Below are 27,658 nucleotides of genomic sequence, written 5' to 3'. Positions count from 1 at the left end.
CCCTGGACTGGTCGCCAGCCAATCACAGGGCACATATAGACAAACAACCATTCACACTCACATTCATACCTATGGACAATTTGGAGTCGCCAATTAACCTAGCATGTTTTTGGAATGTGGGAGGAAACCGGAGTACCCGGAGAAAACCCACGCATTCACGGGGAGAACATGCAAACTCCACACAGAGATGGCCGAGGGTGGAATTGGACCCTGGTCTCCTAGCTGTGAGGTCTGCGCGCTAACCACTAGACCGCCGTGCAGCCCTACATAACATATATTTTATTCTATTTACATTTTTATGAATATAAAATAAAAAAATGCTGAATTCCTTCTATGTAGACAAAAGGCATACAGTATATCTTTCAAATATTGTTCCCAAATCTGACTAAGTCTGTGTTAGTGAGCTCCCATCATTCATCCACCCTCCAGTGCAATGCAATAGTGCAATGTTGCCCTTTACTCTGTGTGGGATGTTGGAGTTTGCTGTGCAAATAGCTTGACCAATGTCTGGAAAAGCAAAGCAACAAATAAACTTTGTGAACTGATAAAGTTGTCAAACACAGATGATACAGTTCAACGCCGGGTTAAAGGTTTAAATAAATATGGAATATCATTACATATACATTTGCCGAGATATTTTGGAATATTTATGGATTCACGTCAAGATCATTCATGCCATTGACTCGCTGTGGCGACCCCTGACAGTACCAAAGTGAAATATAAAATACTATAGGAAAAAACAAAGCAACAGGCCTCAAGGGGGTCTCTTTTCTATTATGTAATAACTGATTACATCCAAGGCCCATATAAACCTTGCTGTAGTCCACGATCTCGGCTCGAGGTTCAAAAACTAGATCTGCGGTCATAATTGTGTTATTCATTCGATGTTACTGCAGACCTGCCAACATACAATGTACATGCAATTTGACTTTTGGATACCCTTGGTTGCTACACAGCTCTCCATTTTGTTGCATTTACCAGATTCCAGTTTCGAGTTCAGTCTATATAGTACAGATAAATAAATAGATATGAGTTTCTTAATAGTATTACAAACCAGTGTATACCATGTATATATATATGATATAACCTGGAGAAGGTGAAGTGCTTGGTATTGACCGTCCAAATGTTTTTGCTTGACCTTTCAAGAACTTGTGCTTCTTGCAAACAGTCAGATAAAATGGAATCAGGGATCACGCTGACCCATGGAGCCTTTCCTTCTTTATTATCTGCACACCAAGCACACGCACACACAGTATGTAAGATAGCATGTGACGTAAACTACACCTGCCAAGTCATGTGCTTCTCCATCACAAGCGCAAATGCGTTGTTGCCACTGTCCCGTCACAATACCAATATAAAGTTATTTATGGCTTAGCCTTTGTGTAAACAGCTTGAATTATTTGGAGCTAACTGCAAACAATAATGCATCAGTCACTGACAGTGATTTTTTTTTTTTTTTGTCTGCTTGTTTCGGGTGGGGGCGGCACGGCGGTCTAGTGGTTAGCGTGCAGACCTCACAGCTAGGAGACCAGGGTTCAATTCCACCCTCGGGCATCTCTGTGTGGAGTTTGCATGTTCTCCCCGTGCAAGCGTGGGTTTTCTCCGGGTTCTCCGGTTTCCTCCCACATTCCAAAAACATGCTAGGTTAATTGGTGACTCCAAATTGTCCATAGGTATGAATGTGAGTGTGAATGGTTGTTTGTCTATATGTGCCCTATGATTGGCTGGCGACCAGTCGAGGGTGTACCCCGCCTCTCGCCCGAAGACAGTTGGGATAGGCTCCAGCACCCCCGCGACCCTCGTGAGGAAAAAAGCGGTAGAAAATGAATGAATGAATGTTTCGGGTGGTTTGGCTGTTGATGTAAAGTCAGCTTGTAATACTCAACGCGGTGCTTTTGAGAACAGTATTGTTATGTTTATTGCCGTGTTTGCATGAATCACACGGCTCGTATACAGTGATAGTCATAGTGTTGGCTTCACGTGAGCTTGTCAGGAGGGGAAAGTCGTTCACGAATGAAGAATACATGACAAAAAAAGGTCATAAAAATAGAGAACTGTCAGCGGGGAGAGAGGCAGGGCATTTGGCTGGTTAGACCTGAAGAACCCGTCGGTACCCCAGAGGTCTTTGGTGATGCTGGACTATATGAGGAAAAATGTGACCTCTTGTGCAAGACCAGTACTTCTCAAATGGTGGTACGTGCTCCCCTGGGGGGGTGGGGGTGGGTGGGGGGGGGGGGGTGGAGAACTGTCAGCGGGGAGAGAGGCAGGGAGTACTTTCTTTTTTTTGTTTAACTTAGGACACCATTGAGGGGTTGATCTAATGTTGTGAGACCCGTTTTATATAATCTTAAATTGGAGGAGTTTGCAGAAAAAATAATCGATAACCACTTCACAAGACAAACTACCACCTGTCGGAATGTGGATCTTCTTGTAGTGTTTGGTGTAAAGACGGAAAAATAATCTCAGTTGACCAGTCAGACCCGACAGACCGCACCTCTCTGCATTCGTTATCTGACCTCTTTGCAAAGATCATATAAGAATTCTTAGACTTAGATCAATTCTTTCCACAACAGGCTGCAGCCATTCCACAACTTATAGTCAATCAGTACAGTACCAATAAAAGTAATATATCTTGCATCGTCAGGTACATTTCCGGTCATAAAAATATCAGAGCATTTATTCTGCGTGTAAACACAAAATAATTCAGAAAATAGACAATTGACAAAGACAGTCAAGGACAGAACCAATAGAATGTCTACAAACATCACCAGTAGGTAACTGATGACATTAATTCAGTGCAAGCACATTTAATTGTCTGTAATGAGTCAAGTGATTTTGACAATATCAGGTACAATTTTAAAAATATTATAACTTAAAATAGCATATTGTGACGTATTCGAATCCGTGAAGAACAGGTAGGTCTTTATTAGATAGGAGCCAATTATGATTTACCAGGGAACTCACAGCAGGCTTGTCAACCGATGGGGAATTGCAAGAGGTCATTACTCAATATAACAGTCTGACTCAGGGTGTCATCCAAAAAAAGAACACTAAAATCATCACACAGGAACTTAATAGGAAAAAGGCAGATTAGTAATATACAACACAAGCACCAATACGAGTTAAAATAAAAAAAAAAAAACATTCAAACTCAAAGCAGCTAATTCAGTTGCAATGACACAATGACCGCCTGTTTCCACCGGAGGGGGCCCCAGCTCCCTCAATGGCCATTTCCAGCCATTGGGAAGCAATGCATGATGGGAAGTTAAAAGTAACGTTAAAATAGTTTTTGTTCTGCACTCCGATTGATGCTTGACTTGTATATTTCTTATCTACCGTTTTAAGTCAATCAATCAATCGCACAGCTGTATAAGACACAGGGTTCACTGTTCAAGAAAAAGTACCATCTTAAATACCAGAATTTATGGTAATCTCATACCATAAATTCTGGTATTTAAGTACCATCTTATGGTATTTAAGATGGTACTTTTTAAGTACCATCTTAAATACCAGAAAAAAGTACCATCTTAAATACCAGAATTTATGGTAATCTCATACCATAAATTCTGGTATTTAAGTACCATCTTATGGTATTTAAGATGGTACTTTTTAAGTACCATCTTAAATACCAGAAAAAAGTACCATCTTAAATACCAGAATTTATGGTATTCTCATACCATAAATTCTGGTATTTAAGATGGTACTTTTTTCTTGTACGATGGTTCAAGAAAAAATACCAGAAGATGGTACTTAAGATGGTACTTAAAAAGTACCATCTTAAGTACTTTTTAAGTACCATCTTATGGTATTTAAGATGGTATTTTTTAAGTACCATCTTCTGGTACAGTACCATCTTAAAATTTATGGTAATCTCATACCATAAATTCTGGTATTTAAGATGGTACTTTTTAAGTACCATCTTAAGTACCATCTTCTGGTATTTAAGATGGTACTTTTCAAAGTACCATCTTAAATACCAGAATTTATGGTATCAGATTACCATAAATTCTGGTATTTAAAATGGTACTTTTTTCTTGAACCATGGTACAAGAAAAAAGTACCATCTTAAATCTTTAAGAAGGTACTTTTTTCTTGAACCGTGAACTTACTCACTTTAATTATCTTACCTATACGCTACAATATCTGCTCTTCAACCCAGCTTCACCTTGTGGGAAAATCTTTTTACAACCTCCATCTTTGTCAAATGTATAATCTTTGGTTGGAGGAAGAATGCTTCCAAACACACTTTGTGTCAGATCGTGTAGTTTGAGTAAAAGTCCTGTCTTCAGCACAATTAATTATCCTGGCCTCGCTGTCGGTAGTAGCAGGACATCTGGGGGCCCAAAGCAGAATTTGGCCTGTAGGCCCATGACTTGTTAACAAGATGATGTCAGCGTTTGGGGCCCCTTAGTGGCCACAAAATCCCAAGATCCACGTCAGGATTTAATGATCTAAAATGCAGTTTGCAAAGCTCTCCTCTACTGTAGTAAAACAGATGCAGTTTGTATTCATTTCAAATGGTGGTGCTGGTGTACCATGTGTTGTGCTGCACGTACACTGTCCAAGATGGCAGGCAGACAGTAGACAGTATCAGTACATCAGCATGTTGACACCATAATGGTGTAAAAATGTAAAATAATGTAGTGGTGATTGACAGAGGAATATTTTATTTTGAAGAGGATGCTGGGGCATTTCTTGTGTTAAAAATGAATAAATATGAAGACAAGTAATTCAATTGAATATGAAATAATTATTGGAGCACGGCGGTTGAGTGGTTAGCACACAGACCTCACAGCTAGGAGACCCGAGTTCAATCCCACATTCGGTTATCTCTGTGTGGAGTTTGCATGTTCTCCCCGTGCATGCGTGGTTTTTTTCTGGGGACTCCGGTTTCCTCCCACATTCCAAAAACATTCATTCATTTTCTACCGCTTTTCCTCACGAGGGTCGCGTGGGTGCTGAGCCTATCCCAGCTGTCTTCATGCTAGGTTAATAGGCAACTCCAAATTGTCCATAGGTATGAATGTGAGTGTGAATGGTTGTTTGTCTATATGTGCCTTGTGATTGGCTGTCCACCAGTCCAGAGTATACCCCACATCTCGCCTGAAGACAGCTGGGATAGGCTCCAGCATGCCCGCAACCCTTGTGAGGTTAAGCGGTCGAAAATGAATGAATAATTGTTGGAAAAATGCTGCACGGCGGATGAGTGGTTGACGCGCAGGCCACAAAGTGAATTTGTCTTGTGACTAATTTTTTTTTCCTGCACAGCTAATCGGGCTCGTTAAGTGATTATAAAGTCAAATCAGTAAAAATGACTGAAAGTTCATGAAATAAATACATCAGTTATTAAGTACATAGTTTGGTATACTTGGGTAGTACAACTACAGTAGTAGGCCTCCAGTGATGAGGGGTGAACATCCTGGTTGTCTCGTCTATTCTGTCTGATGCCGCATTGCTTTTGGCTGTGAGACCTATGCAGGGGAATCAATCGCATTTAAATGTGGTCTCTGGGTTGTTGCGGTCCTTTCTGCAGGCCCTTTTTTTTATTTTCTGCCGCTGAATTCTTCAGCTTCTCTTCCCCTGACTCGTGGAGTCGGTTCAGGGAGCTTGTCAACCTTGTGCGGTCAGCAGCAAGGTCATCCCAGCGATCTGTCTTACATGTCTCGCTTGCAGACATCCTTGTCGCGCAACTGTGGACGGCCTTTGGTTGACCTCCCAGATGCCAACTCGAGAATGTGTCGAGAATGTCTTTAGGAATTCCATCATTCTCCAGACATGGTTAGCTTGGGACAAGACCTCGCCGTTGGTCACTATGTTTTGCCAGGAGATGCCCAGGATACAACACATTTTGGGGGGAGGAGTTCACCCTCCAAAAACGTTTTATCATTTGACATACATGCTGTAACCATGCAGTCACAGGTATGAATATACCATAATATGTATTTTGCCCAGGTTGGTTAGCACGCAGACCTCACAGCGAGGAGACCAGGGTTCAATTCCACCCTCTGCCACCTCTATGTGGAGTTTGAATGTTCTCCCCGTGCATGCGTGGGTTTTCTCCGGGTACTCCGGTTTCCTCCCACATTCCAAAAACATGCTAGGTTAATTGGCGACTCCAAATTGTCCATAGGTATGAATGTGAGTGTGAATGGGTGTTTGTCTATATGTGCCCTGTGATTGGCTGGCCACCAGTCCAGGGTGTACTGGTCCGCCTCTCGCCTGAAGACAGCTGAGATAGGCTCCAGCACCCCCCGCGGCCCTTGTGAGGAAAAAGCAGTAGAAAATGAGTGTCCGGGGATCCATGCAATGCAGTATGCTTCTGAGCTAACTAGTTAGCCTCCAATTTATTGACTCTAAACTTGAGAAAGGGTGTCAGTGGGGTAGAAAATGAATGAATGAATGTATTTGCCCTATTTTGATCATTATAAACATTTTCAACGACTAATCATGCCGGAATTTGTGAGAGTTGTCGCCGATGACTACTTTTGGACAAGGATCCAGAACCTTATCTGAATATACAGAGAATGAACTTCCAAGGATTGCGGATGATGAGCCACATTCCAAAGTGCAGGTTTCCTTTCATGTCTAAGGAGAGGTTGTTAGCAATGGTGGAGCTAATATACTTTTCAATATACTTTTACAATTTCAAGCTCGTATTCTCTCCCATATTGTTTGGTTGTCTTCAGACTGATAGTTCGTCCAAAATCCTTGCAGGCCTGAGAGAAGCAGGCCATCAGTGCCTGCAGCTCCTGCTGGGTGTCGGGTCGTTACTGCTGCATCGTCGACAAACAGCATGTCTCTGATGAGGGCCTTACCAACCTTTGTCTTGGCTCTGACTGATAGATAGAGTCCCTCAGATGCTGTGCCAAAGGCATGCTCCAAGAGCATAGCAAAGCAGATTCAGAAGCTGCCACGGATGTCGATGGGCTTGGAATAATTGACATTAATCTGCACTGTTCCATTCATGTTCATGTGGAAGGATTTGATCATGATCTGCAGTTTTAGTAGGCAGCCGATCTGTGGTCTGGTTATTATTAATATGGGGGCGCATTCATACACAGAAGGAACATGCAGTCTGCTGCTCTACTGCCCTCATTCCATTGCTGGTTCTCTTGTACATGGGTTCCTGAGGATTGGGAGAAACTGGGTCAACACTCGGCAGGCCGAGATAGCGCAGGCATTAGGCTGACTTTAAAAACTCCATACAACAGCAAAGTCAAGCAAACTTTACTCAGATCATAATCGTGTCAATGCAATCACACACCACACACACACAATTGCCTGGGGCCCTGAGATTTACAGGGGCCCCTAAATGTCTCATAAAAGCTGGCTGTTGTTGTTTTGGCACAGTATGGAGACAACTGATGCGGAGTTACCGCAGTGCACAGAGAGGAGGTGATTGTATCAGGAGACGGCCAGTGCCGTGCTGCACTGACGTTAGTCTCTCTACAGCCGGGCTAGCGCCCTATCTCACAGACGATAAACACAGTTACCGTCTTTACACAGCAACCTTTATACCGTCTTTTTCGCTGTTCACTCCTGCTATGCAGCCTCTCCTCCTCCGTATCTCCGCGGGGATCTCAGATTGCTCGACGTAGCGAAGGCGTGCTCAATGCTAACAGCTGCTTCTGAGTGTAAACAAAGGAGAAAGAGGCAAGCTACGAATGTAAGATGAACAGCCATGGGTGCACACTTGCTTAAGGGGCCGTTATGACAACAAAAACAATAAGAAAGTCAGGAATAAAGCACTATTAAACAATAAAAACACCACAGAAGATGCCCTAACTAACTTTTAACCCTTCCGAGTTTTACCAGGAAACTACTTTATTTTGTCCCCCTTATGCCAGTACCCTCCAGTTTTTATAGTATTCTGTATTTTTTGCGTAATTAAAAAAAAACCTCTCTCGTTTACACAGGAATGTGTATGTTGTATGTTTGTGGAATTTTTCTTTCATTTTTTCTAATGCAGATGTATACAGTAGTCCCTTGTTTATCACAGTTAATTGGTTCCGAACCCTACCATGATAAGTACATTTCTGCAAACTATGATTTCTTATTTACAAATCTAGAAAGCATAGAAAAAAAGCATTGAAAACCTGTTTATGACGGTTTATAACATTATTGGAGCCCTCCAGGCATGAACTAACACCCCTACAGTCACTTTTGCATTCATATTACTCAATGTAGCAGACATTCATTCATTCATTTTCTACCGCTTTTCCTCACAAGGGTCGCAGGGGGTGCTGGAGCCTATCCCAGCTGTCTTCGGGCGAGAGGCAGGGTACACCCTGGACTGGTGGCCAGCCAATCACAGGGCACATATAGACAAACAACCATTCACACTCACATTCATACCTAAGGACAATTTGGAATTGCCAATTAACCTAGCATGTTTTTAGAATGTGGGAGGAAACCGGAGTACCCGGAGAAAACCCACGCATGCAAACCCTGGTTTGGTCCCATATAACGAATAACAGAAAATAAGATTAGGTATGGCCGCATGGTGGAGTTGTTAGCATGTTGGCCACACAGTCATTAGATTGGGATAATCTGGGAGTGAATCACCACTTGGGCATCTTTGTATGAAGTTTGCTCCCGGTACTCCGATTTCCTCCCACATGCTCGGTTAATTGGTGACTCCAAATTGTCCATAGGTATGAATGTGAGTGTGAATGGTTGTTTGTCTATATGTGCCCTGTGATTGGCTGGCCACCAGTCCAGGGTGCAGTAACCTAGTCAGGGATGCCGCCATGAGGGAAGCAGGAAGTGAGCGTTCATTACCGTGTGGGCATGACAATTAAGAGTTTTCCGTGCCACCACAATTTGAAGGCGTATACTTTGTTGCCCCTCACTCTCTCTGCTGCCTCGCTCTCTCCCTCCCGCTCTGTTATTTTCATTTCCTCCAGCGCTGTGTGAAGAGTTGTGTGCTATGACAGAGCAAGAGGAGGCGCAATTTTCCTCCTGTAAAACATGGAAAAGAGGAAAGTAAGAAAGACATCATGATGACAAGGATCAGGACTAATCAAAACCACGAGAAAGACTCACAAAGGTGTCGTCTCTGCTGTGCTGTCCAGGTCAGTACTCCGGAAAAAAAAACAACAAACACTAATTTAATTTCAATTTCATGTTAAGAGCCACATTTTGCCTTTGTAACTCATACTGGGCTGGATCTGGCTGTGTGAAAGTACACTGGGAAACCTCACTCCCTGATGCTTTAAGAGCTGCGCTTAACAAAAGTTGACAGCTCAGGCTTTTAGCTTGTGGTACAGGGTGCTAATGAATAATCATGTCTATTCTCAGTCAGCATCCAGCAGTTTTGAATATGTACGTTGTCTTAGGTGACGTATGATGACCAATTTGGATTTTTGGTTCAAATCAACCTTTTTATGGAATTGTCCTACAGGAAAGATGTAGGCGATCACTTTTGTGATTTCAACACAGGGTTAAACACGTTTGGTTGGAGTGTGGATTATCGTTTTTACTTGCCACTATTATATACTATTACCTGCTGTGTTAATTGTGTATTCATTTTCATAATGCAGTTCCATTTTGCGGCACCTCAGTCTTAATCCCACCTCTCTTAAACCCATTAATATTATTTGATTTAGGGATCACAGATTTACAGTTATCCACTGATGATATAAATGTTTGTGTGACGTAAGTGGAGGTCGACGAGGGATTTTATGAGTTCAATGGTGCGTTTTTCATTCATTCATTTTCTACCGCTTATCCTCACGAGGGTCACGGGAGGTGCTGGAGCCTATCCCAGCTGTCTTCGAGCGAGAGGCAGGGTACACTCTGGACTGGTTGCCAGCCAATCAGAGGGCACATATAGACAAACAACCATTCACACTCACATTCATACCTATGGGCAATTTGGAGTCGCCAATTAACCTAGCATGTTTTTGGAATGTGGGAGTACCTGGAGAAAACCCACGTATGCACGGGGAGAACATGCAAACGCCACACAGCGATGGCCGAGGTTGGGATTGAACTCGGGTCTCCTAGCTGTGAGGTCTGCGCGCTAACCACTCGACCCCCGTACAGCCCTTCATGAGTTCAATGGTGCTTTTTATTATTGAGAATTTTATAATGACCAGTCAGACGGTGTGTTCAGCTGCCCCAGTATTCCTTGCCGCTGACAACGAGATGAAAGCATTGGTCCCCAAAAGGACTCATGGACTAAAATGAAACATATATTTATGATTCAGCATTCATATCCCTGCTTTTTGGTCAATATTTTGTTCAGTTTTTTTGTTATTATTTGCTTGAAAACCCTTCCATTTATGCTTTTTTTTTTTTTTTTACTGAAAATATGATTTTTTTTTTCAGAACCAGGGAAGTTTGATACGACCAACCTCATTGCGCATTTGAGCAGCATCACAAACAAATGGCATGAGGATTTTTCGCAAGACCACAACATCCCTTCACTAACAAGTTCACTAACAAAAAGCGATGGCGTTGGCAGAAAACAGCAAAAACACTTTAGAGGCAAAAGGTCACAAATGGTTGAAGAGTGCAGATGAGCGAGCTGGAAGGCAGGGAAGCGACTGGGCTAAACTTGCATGAGACGCTTAACTTGTATAGTCTAAAAGGTGCCAGGCAAAGGTTGCAAACACATGAGCAACAAGTAGTACACGAGGCAGAGGAACAAAATCCATTCCAGTGTTGGAATGAGTGCGCTAACCACTCGACCACCGTGCAGCCATGACACGCATTACCATAGTAAATTGCGGGATAATGCAGAGGTAACTTCACATCTTGGCGTACCCGGTACAGAGGTGCCCCTGGCGTGCCATCCCCGATTCCTGACAAGTACTGGAACAGCAATCGAATCCTCTCCCGCATTCGGTGCAAATTTTAAAACCTTTTCATTCTGGTTCTGCTTGATTTGTGCTTCGTGTGACGGGGGCTTTAAATTCCACGAAATTACAAGTTACAAGTACCGAGGAAACACCGTGTCCCGTGTTTATGTAAATATTACATTTGGTGTCGGTTACCTTGTATTTTTTTTGGGGTCCTACCACGGAGCGCCAGTTTGAGACTCAGCCGGCAGCCATGTTTTGTGAAAAGGTGGTGAACCCGTTACCTCGCCCCCACCCTGCCACTCTGAATGTCTGTGGATGTTCCCTTACCAGGCTCACGGACGTATGAAATAAGCGGTCTGCATTCAGCGTGAGCAGCTTGGAATAGAGTTATCAAGTCTCGTTTCATGATCTGCCTCTGACCTTCCTTTTAGATTTCCTTCCTTTTCTTGCCTCCCTCTGTGGCCATGACGGGTCATCATCATCATGACTTCTTACAACCGTGGTACATTATCCTCAGTGTGTCTGCTGGCCTGGAGCTCATTCTATAGACTTTTAGTTCCCACGCTGCTGTTTTGGATCCTCAGTTCCAGCCTGTTCAACATGGCACACATTCAAAACCTCAAGGGGCTTTTATTCCTCTGGCAGAATCCAATTTTTTCCTGTCTGTCTGCTTTCTGCAGAGTTTAATGAGCGCAGAAACATAAAAGAAAGCTCATGGTTTGCTGTAGGCTTTTTTGTTTTTAAACCAGAGGCAAACGTGATTGAGATGTGAGAGACAGAAGCAATGACTCTGGCATAGCAACTTCAGCGTTTTTAGATGCGGGGAGGATTTTTGTGGCAACATATGGAGATAAAATCTGATCCAAAGTATTATGATGATGACACTGATGGCTGTATCTGTGTCACCTAATGATCTGTGCTTTAGTTGAATGACTGCTATGGATCGTTCTCTTATATACCAATTTTCCTTCGGGAAGGTATCTATAAGCCCATTACGTAAAATCGTCACCCACTTCATAAATGTGACAGGCATCTGAAGTTACACTTTCATCTTTATTATTCTGAACTGTGTGTATAATGAACTGTCCTACTGTGTTCGGTGTGCGTTGCGTCGATTGAGCTATTTATGACTTCTTTGACGTTTTCTTGAGCCTCAACCACCATTTCCCGGGGATAATGATGTGCGTGAATGAGTAAAGGTGAGCTTTTAGTCCCATTGTGGGAGCTGTGCAGTTGTTTGTGCACAAATTTCGCTAAATGAGGCTCCTTTGTTCATTGGTGCTAATATTAGCATTCAAACTAACTGTATGACCAACTATTGTTCTAATAAACGTCATATTCACTTAATTTCCTTGTTGATTTCTGTATGTAATGTGCCTTTGGCTCATCATTACGTTTATGTAATATGAGTTATGTTACTTTACTTATCATTTATTTGTGTATTTTGTATTGTATGTATGTTGTTATTCATTGGTGCTAATATTAGCATTCAAGCTAACCATATGACCAACTATTATTCCAATAAACGTCATATTTACTTAATTTCCTTGTTGATTTCTGTATGTAATGTGCCTTTGGCTCATCATTATGTTTATGTAATATGAGTTATGTTACTTTACTTATCATTTATTTGTGTATTTGTATTGTATGTATGTTGTTATTCATTGGTGCTAATATTAGCATTCAAGCTAACTGTATGACCAACTATTGTTCTAATAAGCGTCATATTTACTTAGTTTCCTTGTTGATTTCTGTATGTAATGTGCCTTTGGCTCATCATTATGTTTATGTAATATGAGTTATGTTACTTTACTTATCATTTATTTGTGTATTTGTATTGTATGTATGTTGTTGTTCATTGGTGCCAATATTAGGACTATATTATATAGGAATATTAGGAATATTAGGATCCATCCCTAGCAAATATTTGTTCCTTGTTAAAGTGTTCCTGTTTGATCGCTGTTGTCTTTTGAAGCGATTCACCGATATGGGCCAATACCAATCAATGGCTGATTGATCGGAGCATCCCTGGTTTCTGTCCACAGTCATAAATAAACCCAGTCTAGGTTATGTCGACAACCACTTGTGTCAACATGAGTCAGCCACAGCTTAAACGGTTTCCCATTTATTCAGATGTCTTCTCATCATTTTAACTGTTACATAATAACATCAAGAAGAATTAGCTTTCTGATCCATAGTGTGCGTTAATCTGACATTTCAAAAAATGTAAACAATCAGATTAACAACCAAAAGTTTCAACCGATTTAATGCACTGGCTTCTTTTGGTTTTGGTGCATGTAAACGTACTGACTAATTGATGAACTATCATCGAGTTGACCCTCTCGATGAGTGTTTGGACACGAAGTATCCCCCAAAAACTCGAAAGATAATGAATCCATTTAAAATTTGCCAGTTTTGCCTCAACTGACTCCCATTTCTTGTCTAGCACTCTTTGCTCCCAGTTTCATTTTCTGACCCATTCATATGATAATGGGGGTCAGGAGATGAGGGGGTTCTCACGTTCAATGTGAAACTTGGCTCTTTGTTTGGCCGCGGCTCAAGCTACTGCAGCAGAGAGGCAAGAGGTGAAATTGGATTCAGCCGAAATCCCCTGTGAGTCTAGTCTTAGTCTGGACTGTGCGCGTTGGGACTGGCCAGCCCTTAATGGAGACTCGACATCAAGGGCCATCTGCACTTTTAAATTAACAATGGATTTGTACGTGTACAGTAGGAAGAATCTGCTGTGATGCTATGATTGGTCAGCTTTGAGTAAATTATTTCTTGTGTATATAATTATTAAATTTGGTCTTAAGACTAACTGTACTGGAAGAAACTGATACTGAAGGTATAATTTGACGAGGTAGTTGTGGCTTTTATGAATAATTCTGGGAGTTAATGCAGTTAATTGTTAAAGCACCGTGAACTATACCACCAACATACACAACATTAGACAGGTACTGCGCTAGGTTGCAGTGCACCATGCTGCAACACCCAGTTTCTTGGGCTGCTCTTGATATGAGTATTCCATTTCTTGTCTCTTTTCACAAAGTAAACTCTACATTTCTGGGTAAGTGGGATGGTTGCGTCCGGTATAAAAACAAATAAAAACAATGCCTCCATAGCAGAATGTGTCTTAAACGTTGATACCCAACATTTCTGTGCCTACAAGCATGTTGACTGAGTTAAGATGAGCTCGATTTTAGTCTCATGGGATCACATCACCTTCTCCCAAACCTCCCGTCTAGTTCAGACGGATCTATACACGAGTCTTCTTCTTGAGCAAGGCACTGCAGGATCTCAATCCATTACAGCAAAGTGCTTTTCTTGCTGACTGTGCTTCCAACTCCCTTGAGATCATTAATGAATTCCCTTATCATTTTGGGTGAATCACTCTCCTTTCTCATAATCATCCTTACCCCACCAGTTGAATCTCGCATATGATCAGTTTCTCTAGTATTTCAATTTGGGGGGAACTAGTGGGGGCATGACAGAAAATAGTGGAGAAGCATTGGTTTAGCATGTTGGCTAAACAGGATATCGGGAAGACCTGGGTTCAGATCTCCATTTGGATATCTCTGGCTGAAGTTTGCATGTTCTACCTGTGTGTATGTGTGTGTGTGTGTGTGTGTGTGTGTGGTTGTACGTCAGGATGTTTCCTATGAAAACAAGAGCTGTTGAAATATGTGACAGGTCCAGAGCAGGAACATGACATGGCCGATGAAAAGACACATTAGTGAGTGCTGGCTTTTATCCAAAGATAACTGACAATGTTTATGTAGTGGTGTGGCGTGTGAAAGGTACACATGAGCAGGAATGTACATATAGTACATATGTATATCTGCGTATGTGTATGTATACCTGCAACCGAGCTCAAGTCTTACAGTCAGCAAAATTATTTCAGAAGAAATATATCGAGGATCACAGTTTTTTGGTCATTTTTTTTGGTTATTTCGGTGAACCTTCCCATTAGTGATTCCACAACAACTCAAACAACAATTCAAAGAACTGCAAGCCTCACTTGCCTCAGTTAAGGTTCCAAGTTCCAAGACCAAAAAACTACTACTGAACATAAAGAACATTAAGGGCTCTAATTTCGTACACTAGGCGCACCTGAACTTGTGCCTTGCCTATGCCGTGCCAACGGGGTGTGGCCAGCACAATTTGCAAATTTCGCACTGTAGCGCAGTCTCTTGCGCAGCTCCGTACACCCATGCCTCCATCCCTCCCACCGGCGCAAGTAGCAAAGAGGGACGAGAGAAGGCAAAATTGTCACTGCACCAAACTGAAAATGTGGACTCCTCCCCACGCCCATCTTGGCGCAGTCCAGTCTACCAAATCGACTGCACACAGTAAACACTGAATAAAAGAACTACATACAAAAGCTATCAAAAACATCCATATTCAAGTATAATCCCCAATAAACTCAAATGGTGATTCTAACACAGATGTCCCTGAATGTGTGGCCAACATGCTAACCATGACATTCATGTTTTTGTTTTAGAAAAATACAAACTTTCCTCATCATTTCGCCAGTTTAAGCACATATACTCCCATATGTTAATAGAGACGTGGATTTCTTGGGTGGGGTCTCTGTAGTCCCTGTGACTGTGTGGCTGGCTGCAGACTGCTCCCACTGTCAGTGCTGTAGTTTCTTTGTCGAACCAGCAGATGGGGAAAGGAATTGTCTTCATGGGATGAACTGATGGATTTGCAGCCACATGATGGCTGGCTCACTTGTGTGTGTCGGTTTATTGCATTAGATTCATGTAAAGCCTGTTGGTGGGAATAAAAATAAGATTAAAATATCCATAATTTTCCTTTATGTTTCCAGAACATTTACCTTATTTTATAATACAGATGTTGACAGGTATGTTTTTTGTTGTTTATTTATTGTTTGAGTCGACAAAAAACACTACTCTCATTTCCTGCAAATACTAAAATAATGTAAAATTTTCAATTGAATACGTTATATCTAACACTTATTTCATATACCTCACTGCGAGTACGAGATATGATTCAAAATGTGTCCTTCAGTTCCTCACAGTGTCTCATACTCCTTTTGATGTGCTGATTAAAAACATTGAAAAGTGAGATTTGACCTTTCAAAATTCATCCATGAACTTATTCATTGAAGCTGAAAATTCTTTCTCACTGCAGGCTGATGAAGTATGAAGTCAGCCACGGAGGCGATACACGGGAGTACAGTACATTGAGCGTGTCTTTGTACTTAGTCGGGCAAGGGTCTCCAAAGTACTCGTGCAGTCATCCCTCCTCACTTTGCACCCCTTTCTATCGTGTTTTACCAAAAATATATATACAGCATGAATAAATCATGCAGTTTTGATGTTGAATATGGCCTATTATTATAAAAAAAATGTATATTTAAGCATATATTTTTACATGTTTTCTTACGATGCCTACAATATTGGGTAACATAAGTGTAAAGGTGACTATGGGGGTGTTATTTCATGTCAAGAGGGTTCTAATAAAAGGTATTTAAAAGGTTTTCTATGCTCTAACTTCAAAAATATTGGATTTATAAGTAAGGAGTTGTACTTTCGGAAAGTCACTTAATGCATCGTGTCTGGAACAATTCACCGCAATATTAAATGAGTTTCAAAAATTGAATTGAAATGCCATTAATTAGATAAAATCGTACTTGCACTTGGTTAGCACGCAGACCTCACAGCTAAGAGACCCGCGTTCAATTCCACCCGTTCATGCGTGGGTTTTCTCCGGGTACTCCGGTTTCCTCCCACATTCCAAAAACATGCTAGGTTAATTGCCGACTACAAATTGTCCATAGGTATGAATGTGAGTGTGAATGGTTGTCATGTATCTTGTACAGCGTCTACAGGAAATGATTTCCTTCCCGGTCCGTCGTCCCCCTCGCACCCCCCCAAATCCTCCCTCCCCGGCCCCCACCGCCTTCCACTCAGCTACGCAGTGTAAACGCAGTGTTCCAGAGGAATGTTGGACTCCCTGACCTCCACTGCAGTTCACTCGGTTCAGCCTGGCCGGGCTGTGCTCCAGCATCAGCAGTAAGCAAGCAGCACCCCCCCCCCCCCCCCCCCCAAAAAAAAAACCCACCCCCGCCCCTCTCCTCTGTGTTTCCCCTTCCAGAGCCCCTTCACTCCACTCTCCCTCTTCTTCCTCTTTGCACCACCTGCTCATTTTGCCTTGGCTCCTCTTCCTCCTTGTTACTATAACCTCACTATAATCCCTCTCTGCCCACAACCTCTTTTTACTCCATTTTGTCCGATCCAGCATCCCCAAATTTACCTCATTATTTATTTCCTGTTATAGTTCCACATGCTTTTAGTTTTGGCAGCCACAGTTAGTGTTCATCTACTGTCTGATTTCAATCGCTGATGATGAGCAACACATGAAAATATGGACAATAAATAGCTGCAAAAGGACAAATCTTGCATTTATGTCCTGGTTTAATGCAATATACTGCTGATGGGGATGTCTTACAACTTCATGTCCAAAACCTGAACTGTCCCTTTAAGAACACAGATGGACTCACACAGTGTATTAATAACATGACAAGAAAAGTGTCATATTGTACAATGACTGGAATATGTACTAAGCAAACCAAAGCAAAATTTTGGCATAAATTTGGTTTACTAACCGGGGTGGATGCTAACCAAGGTTGTATTGAATATGTTCTGGTTTTATCCCAAAGCCTTCTGAGCAGAGTAGTATGCATCGACTGATTTGGGACAATTTTGTCTGTGTTAGCTCCTACGATAACAACGGTGCTAAATGGAGGTTTTCGGAAGGTCATTCATAGCCGATCTAGGTGGATCCCAGTACGTGCTAGCAGTTTTTAGCAAAGGGAAAGACACCAGTGTTTCTGTCTCATATAAGTGGATGTGGTTGGTAGATTGTGTCGCAAGCGAATATTGGCCATCGAAGAAAGAAGGGGAGTCACTTGAATTGCAAATGTTGATCCGATATTAAATGGACACCATCTACGTCTTGCTAGCAAGAAGGTTTGGAGGTCATTTTTACGTGCATATCAGTTCCTTCCCATTTTCCTCTATTTGCTGTTTGCCCCAAAGGTATCTCTTTGGTAAATAAATGAAATTGTACTATTACTACTACCAGTGGCGTCACTAGGCCTATTTTATATTAAAATATTTTTTTATTGATTTTTTTTTTACAAAAAAAATCTCTGACAAATTTCATATAATAGGGCAAAAGCAGGCTAATAAGCAAGCCAATAAGCAGGCTAATACTAGCCTACTACTACTAGTAGTCGTAGTAATAATCAGAAGAATAATGACGATAATAGGGTAATTAATAGTATAATAATGATTAATATATAATTGATCGCTGTCCACTGGTTTTGCAGTGTAAATTGTGTGTACTTGTGTACATTTAATGGTGGCCTAAAACAATTGAGTATCAAAAGTGGGAAAGTTATATCCCGGTTCTATTTGTTTTTTGGATTTTTTTGAATGTCTACTACATTCATTCATATCCTGTGCATCTCCAAGGGGGCTAAGGGGCCCCCTGTCCTCAGAACCTAGTGACGCCCCGGACTACTACTACTACTACTACGACTGTATTATATAGCCCGTGTCCAAGAACTCATTCTCTGAGTTTGTACTTTGACTTTGCACCCCTTTCTATCATGTTTTACCAAAAATATATATACAGCATGAATTGACGGCCATGACTACTACTACTACTACTACTACTACTGTATTATATAGCCTGTGTCCAAGAACTCATACTCTGAGTTTGTAAACAATATCATACTATCCAAATATAGCAATATCGACAACGTAACAATATGAACAACACAATGAATGCCATTGTGTGTATTAGCTTACAGGCCATCTCTAGCCCCCACTCCCCCCACTATCTATGCTCCCTCAGCCCCAGCACTCCAGCCAGAGTGTTTTTGCAATTCCTAGAAACAGGATATAGCTGTAGGCTGTTCTACGCCTGAGCTGCGAGGTGACGTTCCGAGGGCTACAAGTGCATATGGCTGATGGCTGGGTTCATTACAAAAGGTGTCAAGATGACCGCAGCAGACATGTTTTCTGCTCCGAGTCTGCCGTGCTTAAAGTGAGCCTCAGTTCACCGAGTTTAATTGCTGCAGGAGACAGATTATAAATAAATGCAGCCGGTCGTTGCGGCTTGTGCATTGCTTCAATGTTTGGGATGAGTTGTATAGCGAGGCAGCAGGTCAGCAGCTCATATCAGTGAGTGAGAATCAACCAAGTCATTCCGATACATGAACACCTATGGGATCTTTAAGAGGGGAAAGCAGCTGCATTGTTTATGTGTTTCGACGAGAGATGGCTCAATACCACGTTTTCATGTCTGCAAAAACACATTTTTTTTTTCCTTTCTTGTTACAGTAATAGCATGTATGTTCTATGCTTAATATACATAGACATTAAAATGCAGATCCTTTAACATGCTCAAGGATGCTGAAGCCACCTGGCAGTCATGTGTGAAAATCTGGCAGACGTTACAATACCATCTTTATCCTCAATCATGGATAAATGGATACATGGATACATAGACATTAAAATGCAGATCCTTTAACATGCTCAAGGATGCTTGAAGCCACCTGGCAATCATGTGTGAAAATCTGATTCTGGGACATGACAATACCAGCCCACATCTTGTTTTTACCATTCATAGACGCAGTTCCTTTAACATGCTCAAGGATGCAGCAATACATTTCTTTTCCCCTCAAGGAAGAAAACAAATTGCCCATAAATGACTGAAATTGAGTAATACTGCTGCTACTTTTGATTTAAACTTCAATGCACACAGCCTTTAACCTCATTTTCACTTGGTCACCGGCACTGATGCGACGCCACTGATTTCATTTCTGATCTGAGTCAAATTCAAGGTAGTAATAGCGATACCAATCCAAAACGTACACTTTGTGAAAATACACCTAATGTGTCTGGTCAGTTTTTAAAAATAGTGTATTCACATTTACATCTAGGGTGTCGCTAATGGAACACTTTGTACTTAACGCTGCCAGTACAAAGTGTGTCCACTATGTACTTCATAACCATCACACATAACGATATCAATGCCAGGATCCAGTCGGGATCGCCATAGTGAGTTTATCAGGAATCAATAATCCACATCGTCAACAGCATGTATTAATACACCACCAGGGTATACAAATATTAGCATGTCTACCTAAGAACGTAGTACACGCACCTTTAAGGCCCTTACAAACATAACATAAATGTAGTGACTTTAAGGAGTAGTGTTTATTTATTAGAATATTTCATCCTACTCAGCCAGCTGTCAGTCTGTTCCTCCTTTCAAGGGTAATAATGGAGGTTGCGCTGAAGAGGCTCTTGCATGGTTGATCTTTCAATACATCTGTGGATTGAATGACTGTTGAGTTGACCCACCTTTCTTCTCAGTGCTGTTTGACTATAGAAACTCTGCATACTTAACCATAAGGTTTTTAATAAATGTTTTCATCAAATTTGTGGTGTTGAAATGATTTGACTTTTTTCTTCTGTGTTGAGTTTGAGCATTGAACCATCCCTGGTCATAGCATATATTGATGCTTGTTGGTATTGTCGTTATCTCTGATATCTAATTGGTAAGGTTGAATTTGCTAAAGTGCAAAGAAAACCCAAATTTTCTGAAAATGTTGCCTTCATTTTCGTACACTGTTGGGGTTATCGTACAATAATGCATGTGACAAAATTTCTGTACTGTATCATTCTGTGGAATCAAGTGCCAAATAAAACACCCAAATGACTCGCTGTTCGTGCATTGCAGTTACATTAAATAAAGACGGGCTTGTGTGCCCTCATCGGCCTTTACAGATGTTTGCGCTCCACGGTTTATGAAAAACTACCATTCAGGACATTCCGGTCCACTTCGCGTTTTCCTGGGGAATCTTATACCTTGCTCTTTTTTTCCTGGTGCCCTACTGTTTCAATCAATTCCATATTATTCCTCTATTCTACTTCGGCCCAATGTCCGTAAAATAACACAATCACGCCACAGTTTTACAAAGTGAATCATGTTAGGTTTTCAGTATATTTACAATATTATTGTGTCTGTTTGTAGTGGTGCTGTATGTGTAATATATCTTTTATGTTGGGTTCTTGTTAACTCATCAAGTGTATTTATATTTAAATTGAATTACAAATTTAAATGTAATTATATAATTTGAATTATATACTATTTATATAAATGTAAATACAATTTTTATTGGGCTGTACGGCGTTCTAGTGGTTAGCGTGCAGACCGCAGCCCTGTGATTGGCCGGCGACCAGTCCAGGGTGTACCCCGCCTCTCGCCCCAAGACAGCTGGGATAGGCTCCAGCACCCCCCGCGACCCTCGTGAGGAAAAAGCGGTAAAAAATGAATGAATGAAATTATATAATATTTATATAAATGTAAATAAAATTTTAATTGGGGTGCATGGCGTTCTAGTGGTTAGCGCGCACACAGCAGCCCTGTGATTGGCCAGCGACCAGTCCAGGGTGTACCCTGTCTCTCGCCACAAGACAGCTGGGATAGGCTCCAGCACCTCCGCGATCCACGTGAGCATAAGTGGTAGAAAATGAATGAAAATTTAAATTTAATAGTACATTTTTTTCATGATATTAATCTAATATAGTGTGTGTTTTCATATCAAAATGTATGTGTAGCCTAATACCTAACACACAGCAGCAGTGGGAAGTAAGGGTGCCCTAATGAAATCCATATTTTTGCTCATTTTCTAAATTGGATATTATATGTGGAGCGTTACTGACCTCAGGCAAACTAAAGAGAGTCAGTCGAATGAGAGCAGGGAAAATATGGCGTACAGAGAAGAAAGGAGACTGCGAGAGAGAAGCAGATTGCTGAAAATATCGCCTGTTAAATTATTCAGCTGGGCTGGAGTCTGGCGGTGGATGGATGCTAACAAGCTAGCATGGAAAGAAAGCATGGAGAGTGCTTCCACACTTGCTGATTGCCTCGGGAGATGAAGAAACATAATTGCCGGCAGGTCTGGGAACTATGGTGGCCGAAAAAAACAGCAAATTTCTTGGCTTTAGCGTTTCTTAAGCCATGCCGCTGTGATTGTTCCTTGCCAGATTGTTGCCATGCTACGTTTGCTGCTGCCATTTTTGCTACTAGACCTTGTGTATTTGTATTACTTTCTGTCTACATTTCCTGCAAGTAGATGAGCCCTCTAGTATTTCGTTATTTACAACTTTGTGCTTCGGTTTGTACAGGGGTGGGCAAACTACGGTTCGGGGGCCACATGCGGTCCACCAAGCCTTTGAATCCAGCCCGCCAGTTGCTTTCTAAGTGTTTTAACTTTTAACATACAAACTGGCAACATGACCTGCAAGTCGGATGTCTTATTTAGTAAAAAAACAACAAAACTGTAAAGTTAAATTACATAGTTTGATGTGGTCTGATGTTTAAAGTGCTACTGAAAAAAAGGGACATGAGAACATATAGCTGATGGTATAACACTTTTACAGATAAAATTAGACTAATAATTCCAGGAAAATTAGAAGCATAAAATAGTGTCAAAATATTTGTCTACCCCTGGGTTTGTACTTTTAGCTTCCTGGTGACCTTCTGTCATCTGCGTTTTCTGTTGTCCTTTGTTTTTCCTCCTCCATTAGTGCCTTTTGTTACTATTAAAATACCTTTTTTAATATTTTTGCCTTTGTCTCTGCTCTTGGGTCCTCAACACTCGACTACAAATCTCTCAATACGTTTTTTGACATTAATTTGAAAAGATGGCAAGTGTTGATGCTTGATTTTCTCAAGAATTGATGTCATCAAAATGTACGTATGTGCTGCCAAGAATTTTGTACAGTGGAAGCCATTTTTTGTCAACGTGGAATGGCTGACTCATGTTGACATAAGCGGTTGTCGACATAGCTGAAACAGACACTCGTCATTGCTGGTTTATTTACTTGTGATTTGTGCCAGAGATATAAGGAGAATGTGCGATAATAATGTACAGTATATTGACATCACTATTTGAAGAATTGGACAAAACAATTTCCAGGAAATATTATTATAAAACACCATTGGGACCCCGATTGTGGGAGAAAATGCAGAGCAGAATGTTCTTCATGTACATAGTATGTCATATCTGGCAAAAGAAAACACTATCTGGTTGAAATACTTCCACCAGCTTCATAAGAGAACACTGAGGTGATTTAAGGACAAACCTGCCTACTCTGGATGCTATTCGATAACAGAGACAGAGAACTGAGGCAACATTTGGGCAAAAACTTTGTAATGAAAATGGATGCTGAAGTTGTACTAAACGGTATTCTCCACAGGCTTCATTTGTGAACTGTTTCAATATTTCCCTCTGTATGGTTCATTTTTTTTCACCCCGTTTTTCTTTTTGGACCACATGCATCATACATGACATCTAAGACTATTCATAGACTCTCTCTCACACACACACACACACACACACACACACACACACACTCCAGAGTGTAGGGCTCTGGGGAAATGAGGAAGCGATGTGCCTTCACCAAGCAAGGTCTGTCTGGTGCCATGGCAACCGGTGCAGATTACCCCACTCTCTCTGTCAGACAGAGGAAGAGGGAGATGGACACACACACACACACACACACTCTCACAACAAAATGCATACACAAAAATATGAACGGACGTCTGTGTGCAGGTTTAGAGGTCACACCTTGAGCTTATGCACAAAATGTGTAACACATTTTTTTTTTGGCAAGGATCTAAAATTGTACAAGCAAAAAGCAATGAATGTAGAGGTGAGGATGGCGGTGGGAAGGAAAAGGTGAGCGGGCGGGGGGGTTGGTATTGCCATGAAAATGAGAACACCTAAAGAGGCCTGAGATACACGCTTTAGTCCAGATAAAGATACACCAAATATTTCAGTGTGTGAGACGGGGAGCTTGAGGTGCATGCTTGTTTTGCAAACACAGTCAATCAAGCTAAAAGATACCACACAGGTTAAAAAATAATGAAATACAATAATAATGGAACATAATAAATTGGAAAATTGGCCAGCATTTAGCCAGTATTGAGTGAATGGAGCCTTAAAACGCAGACTACTCAAAATAAAGGCCTCCAGCCCGCTATAGGAGGAGATACTGTATTATGCATTATGAAGGCAGTTGGATTGGCACATTTTAAAAAGTGCGGAGGACGCTGAAAATATATTATTTTTTAACACTAGTCTCTGTAATATTAGCAAAACAATTGAATCATGTAGCATCATTTATATCCACTCCATGTTTTTCTTTATCTTCCTGTTTATTTAAACACACATGCATTACAAAGCCGTGTTGATGTTCAGAGTGTCCCTGAATGCATCTGAAATAATAAGATAATTGTACTGCTGTTGATGTGTTCAGGTCTGAATGATGTTGTAAAAAAAGCTCCAAAGTCCAAAGTCAGCTGGGATAGGCTCCAGCACCCCCACGCCCCTAATAAGGAGGATATGCGGTATAGAAAATTGCTATTTTTTGTTATGTTTTACATTATATTTGGCTCAATCCGCCTTCTAATTAGAATGAATGTGGAGTAGTTATATGGATATGGATAAATATTGGTTTTATATCTACAGTACATCTCCTGATTGGCTCCTGCCAAAAAAATAGCTATCATTATCTCACTGACTCGTAAGCGGCACATTATTTCACAATTAGTAGTAGTTCTGAACTAAAGGAGATGTCACAAGATTTTAAGAAAAGGTTATACATGGGTTATACACCAGGATTTCCGGTAGTCCAAGAAATACACTAATACAATTTACAATAGCTGTGTGCGACGGTAAAACTGTTTTTGCTGTTTGATGGCTTTGTTTGCACTGTTTATTGCTCTGGTTTTTAACAAATTAAATGACTGTAAATATTCCTTTTTATTTATGCACAGAAGCTGCAAGGACAAAAGTGGAGAGAGTGTAACTGGAGACCAGGATGTAAAGTGTAAGTGCACAAACTTTATGTGAATGCAGCATTTTTACTTTGCAGCATTGTATGTGTTTCATTGTGTTTGTGCGTTTTGATTTTTTGACTTTTCCCCTTGTTGGCCACTGTAGTAAATAATAAAAAATAATAAATAAATTTGAAATAATAAATGCTACATTAAATATTTTGTATTACTATTTAATTGCAATAATTATAATGACCATTAAATGATACATGTAATTCTAAAGTTTTATAAAGCTATAATCCCAACATTCTAAAGACATTTACGACACACAGAAACAGACATAAGCCTTTTGTTACTTCAGCACTGACGCATTATTGGTCTTCTATTTCGATTTGAAAATGATAAAAAAAAAATGCTTGAACTCCACTTAAAAGTCAGTCATACCATGACCTTACGCCGTCTTACATTTCTATGAAGCCTGTAACTCTTTCTGTGCGTACATTGTACAAAAAAAGAAAATGCTGCTTTTTGAAGATTCAATAAGGGTGAAATGGATGGAAGTGAATAAAATGAATTTTATTCATTCAACTTATTGATTAAACATAAGGTCGACGAGGACTTCAGATGTGAAAATCAGGATTACAAAGTCTTTTAAAACATGTTTTTTCACACCTTTGCCGTCTTTGTTAAAATGATAGTGTTTTTCTTACCCTGCTCAAGGTGATGCTATGTTTATTTGCCATGCTCGTAGTCTGCCTCTGCAGAGGGAAGGAGGGGCGTGTCAGGACAGAATGCAGCTGCGTTAGTGTGTGTGTGTTTTGTGTGTGTGTGTGTGTGCTGATTCCGGGTCATGCCATCCCCATGCTCTACCTCATGGAGGGCTGCCAATGCTGATGGCTGCTGCTGTGTGTCTGGCACCCCCACCCCTTCCACTGCAGGGAATTGATTAAGTGGAAGCTCGACCTCACCTGCAGTTGCCAGCCAATACCGATACACCAGATGCGGCATTCAGCCAATACCAAACCAGGAAGATTTTGGCGAGGCTGGAGACAAACCAGCAAACCGGCAGCCTTTTTTTTTTTTCGGCAGAGTAAAATAGATGAGGGGGGTGGTCAAGAAATGTGGCGAAAACGAGGGCGAGACTGAAGGGTAATGAAGCACACGGATGAAGTGTGAGGGACAATACCTGCAAGAAAGGAAGATGTTGAAAAGAGAGAAAGATGGGAAGAAAGACGCTCAAGGGGGAAAAACTGTTTCAGGGACAAGCACACAAGGAATGATTCCGCTTAACACACACACACACACACACAACAAATATTCTCAGGTGGTGTATTTTTGGCACATCATAGCCTACATATGAGGAAAATGGCAATGATCTCTTTGACTTGCTGCTGGGATGTTTACAATTCTAATTGCTCTTTGGCAATTTTGACACAAAAGCACACAAATTTAACATATAATATACTCTATATATTTCATGTTTGCATCTTCATCCATTCATCTGTTTTCTATGCCGCTAGGCCTTCAATGAGTCTATACCAGCTGACTTTGGCCAAAAGGCAGGGTAAATGCTTGGCTGGTCGCAGGCCAATGTTTGCATCTCACTTGATTAAAATACGTATATTAGTATATATAGTCGTACGGTGCAGTGATTCCAAACGACTGTACCAGATCATCAGGTGCTCAAATTTAACTGAATTGGTCAAAAAATGAACACAGACGGTCTTATGTTTATGGAACTCCGAGTTGAGTCATTTTGTAGTTATGTTTGCGTTCCCATAAATGAATTAATCTTAATTTTGGCTGGTAAAAACAAGACGTCACGACCATGATTGAAAATAAAGATGGTATTGTAACGTTGCCGGATTTTCACACATAACTGCCAGGTGGCTTCAGCATCCTTGAGCATGTTAAAGGATCTGCTTCTATTAATGGTAAAAACAAGACATGGGCTGTGACAACCATGATTGAGGATAAAGATGGTATTGTAACGTCTGCCAGATTTTGACACAAAACTGCCAGGTGGCTTCAGCATCCTTGAGCATGTTAAAGGATCTGCCTCTATGAATGGTAAAAACAAGACGCGGGCTGTCAAGACCATGATTGAGGATGAAGATGGTATTGTAACGTCTGCCAGATTTTGACACAAAACTGCCAGGTGGCTTCAGCATCCTTGAGCATGTTAAAGGATCTGCCTCTATGAATGGTAAAAACAAGACGCGGGCTGTCAAGACCATGATTGAGGATGAAGATGGTATTGTAACATCTGCCAGATTTTCACACATAACTGCCAGGCGGCTTCAGCATCCTTGAGCAAGTTAAAGGATCTGCTTCTATGAATGGTAAAAACAAGACATTGGCTGTCACAACATGATTGAGGATAAAGATGGTATTGTAACGTATGCCAGATTTTCACACAACATAACTGCCAGGCGGCTTCAGCATCCTTGAGCATGTTAAAGGATCTGCTTCTATTAATGGTAAAAACAAGACATTGGCTGTCGCAACCATGATTGAGGATAAAGATGGTATTGTAACGTATGCCAGATTTTCACACAACATAACTGCCAGGCGGCTTCAGCATCCTTGAGCATGTTAAAGGATCTGCTTCTATTAATGGTAAAAACAAGACATTGGCTGTCGCAACCATGATTGAGGATAAAGATGGTATTGTAATGTATGCCAGATTTTCACACATAACTGCCAGGCGGATTCAGCATCCTTGAGCATGTTAAAGGATCTGCCTCTATGAATGGTAAAAACAAGACATTGGCTGTCACGACCATGATTGAGGATAAAGATGGTATTGTAATGTCTGCCAGATTTTTTCACACATAACTGTCAGGCGGCTTCAGCATCCTTGAGCATGTTAAAGGATGTGCTTCTATTAATGGTAAAAACCAGACATGGGCTGTCACGATCATGATTGAGGATAAAGATGGCATTGTAACGTCTGCCAG

At 41.1% G+C, this 27,658-nt stretch overlaps 1 protein-coding gene across 2 annotated transcripts in view; it reads right to left on the bottom strand.

Annotated features, from left to right (window-relative positions):
* The window catches only part of LOC131134184 (alpha-2-macroglobulin-like), a 68,543-nt gene that overhangs the window by 16,339 nt on the left and 24,546 nt on the right, over window positions 1-27,658 (bottom strand). The gene's annotated exons all lie outside the window — the stretch shown is intronic.

Source organism: Doryrhamphus excisus, chromosome 8 (genome assembly GCF_030265055.1).
Source record: "Doryrhamphus excisus isolate RoL2022-K1 chromosome 8, RoL_Dexc_1.0, whole genome shotgun sequence".
NCBI lineage: Eukaryota > Metazoa > Chordata > Actinopteri > Syngnathiformes > Syngnathidae > Doryrhamphus > Doryrhamphus excisus.
This window is presented reverse-complemented; position numbering and strand designations above follow the sequence as displayed.